At 41.6% G+C, this 2,476-nt stretch overlaps 1 long non-coding RNA gene across 1 annotated transcript in view; it reads left to right on the plus strand.

The window, feature by feature from the left end:
- The window catches only part of LOC106941752 (uncharacterized), a 5,958-nt gene extending 3,488 nt beyond the window's left edge, over positions 1 to 2,470 (plus strand). The window contains exons 2-3 of the long non-coding RNA XR_001423449.1: positions 1,643 to 1,644; positions 2,362 to 2,470. This is a non-coding gene — a long non-coding RNA (uncharacterized LOC106941752). The remainder of the gene's footprint in view (positions 1 to 1,642; positions 1,645 to 2,361) is intronic.
- The last annotated feature ends 6 nt before the right edge of the window (positions 2,471 to 2,476 follow it).

Raw genomic sequence — 2,476 nt, forward strand, 5'->3', positions numbered from 1 at the left:
ATTATACTCATATTTTACTGTACAAATAGGTGTATACAGCTGTAGCTGGATAACATAAAAATCTTGTTTTGTGTGAAATTTTAATTTTTGCTATAGATCAGTCTGGTGTTTGTTTTGAACACAAAATAATCAAAATAATTTATAATTTTTTTTATTAATATTTGCAGTGAAAAACAGTATGGATCTCAATGGTTGCTCTGGAAAACAAATGTTCTGCTTATTTTATCAATAACTTCCAAATAATAATAATTTGTGATAACAATGTCATATTTTGGACCTGACTCTGGAACTAACTTATAATTGAATGTCTTTACTTTGGCCTCACCACCTTCCTGTGCAATTCTGCTTGAAAAAGGTCTTGCTTACAGTCTGGGTTTCTTCCTTTGAGTCGGATTTTCTCCTATAGATTTTTTTCCGGGTCAATCAGGGAACAGAAGGAGAAGTTGTAAACATTGACATTATTTTCTACTGTTTTAGAATTGTAGTCTGCCTGTAGTTTTATTAATGGCAGCAGAGGAAGTAAACAGAGCCGTTCAGCCCCAAATATTGAATTACAGCCGCCTGGTTTGAATCGGTACTTCTTGCTTTGCAGTGGAGGACGATTCTATACAGTGCAGGCAATTTCTGGTAAACTTCCTAGCATCAAACTGGAGCAGTACATATGTCACAGACAGATGTTAGCAGTTGGGTAAAACTTAATTCCTCAACATAGTCCATACCTCTAGGAAGCAATCGTTTCTCAGCAACCAGAGGCCAGACCCTCTGGACGAAGCAAAGCGTAGAACAAGGAGCTAGTTCTACCAGGCTACCTTGGATGTGATTTGAGAGTCGGGTAACAGTGATTTGATCCCTCCTTTGTACTGAACTGTTTTGATAATGTGTGGGATTTAAAATTCAAAGATGAACTTTATTTGAAGTAAGGAAGAAACGTACAATATATACAATACATGCTCTTTACTGTCATTGTGTTGCTTTTCTTCTGTACTGCATCGCCCATTTTCATCATTGTTTTCTGGGTTCCAACCCCGACTATGGCCACAGGTGGATATTTCCAGCTCCCATTCATGGTGACAGCTTCTAGAAACATTAATGAAAGAAGTATTCTCAGTAGCTCAGTGAATTCCAGTGTGGTGCCGTGAGACAATTCCACCTGTGCAATGAGTCCAGTGGTTACAAACAGCTGTTTGTGGTGTTTAGAAGAAGGTGGATGACTGGGAATGACAGCAGCTCAGCCACAATGTGGTAGACCACATCAAATTGCAGAGGATGGTCAGTGGTCACCATGCTGAGGAGCAAAGTGTTCAGACCTCACCAGCTTTCTGCAGAGGTGATGGCTGCCACAGAAATGAAAAACACCTGTAGGAACCAGCAGCAAACCTGCAGTCTCAAAGTGAAGTTCTTTGTTGGGAACACATGGACCAATCAGATCTCTGTAGGAGGTTATTATTAAGGGCTTTATTTGTGAGAAGGAGAATCTTAAATTTTATTCTGGATTTAATAGGGAGCCAACGAAGAGAAGCTGAAATGGGAAAAATATGATCTCTGTTTTTAATTTTCATCAGAATTTTTGCTGCACCATTTTGGGTCAGCTGAACATTTTCTTTCTGCAATTTGTGAATTTCCTTAAAGTAAAGAGTTACAGTAGTTCTGCCTGGAAGCAACACATGCATGCCATGGACTAGTTTTTAGCATCATTTCTGGACAGAATATTTCTAATTTTAGCAATATTCTGGAGATGGGAGAAGGAAATCTGATCTGTTAATATGGGGCTAAATAAAATGTCCAGGTCTAAAATAACACTGAGGTTCTTTACTTCATTATGGGAGGCAGAGGAACACCTTTGGGATGAGTTGTCGTGGAGACTATGAACCAGGTCTTCTCATCAAACTACAGCTTCTGATCTCACTAATGTGCTTCTGGAGTTGTCATGTACACACTCCTACTCCTAAACCTCGCTGGAACTCTTCCCAGAAGAGATGAAGCTGTTGGAGCTGCAAAGGATTGACTGACTTCACTTTTAAACCATCTGGATGAGGAATGGGGTCTGATTCTAGGTCAGATGTGTGGAGGCAGGCTACTGGCTGGGCTGCATGGTTTCACAGTTGCTACCACAGCCGCTGTGTGAGCCCCACTGGGTCTTTCTGCATGGAGTTGCATGTTCTGCCAGTGAAGCCTGGGTTCCCTTCAGGTATCAGGTTTCTCCCAGCCCAAAAACATCTTTGTTAGGTCACAGTTGCTATTACTGCAACTGTGATAGCAACACAGGACACGGACTGTCCTGTGTTGCCCATACAATAGTTGTACTTGTCTCTCACTTATTGATTGCTGGAGCCCCATTGCAGCCTTGCGCTCAGGAATGAGCAGGGGTGAAAGTAGGGGGGTATGGCAGGGTACTGCATACTCCTAAAAGATTTAGCGGGGGTACGCAGTACCTGCAAGAGAGGGGAGCGGCTGTCTGCTGTAAAAAGTCAGTGGG

The sequence above is a fragment of the Poecilia latipinna genome, unplaced genomic scaffold (genome assembly GCF_001443285.1).
Source record: "Poecilia latipinna isolate Pla-1442-1.1 unplaced genomic scaffold, P_latipinna-1.0 Scaffold3846, whole genome shotgun sequence".
NCBI classification, from domain to species: Eukaryota; Metazoa; Chordata; class Actinopteri; order Cyprinodontiformes; family Poeciliidae; genus Poecilia; species Poecilia latipinna.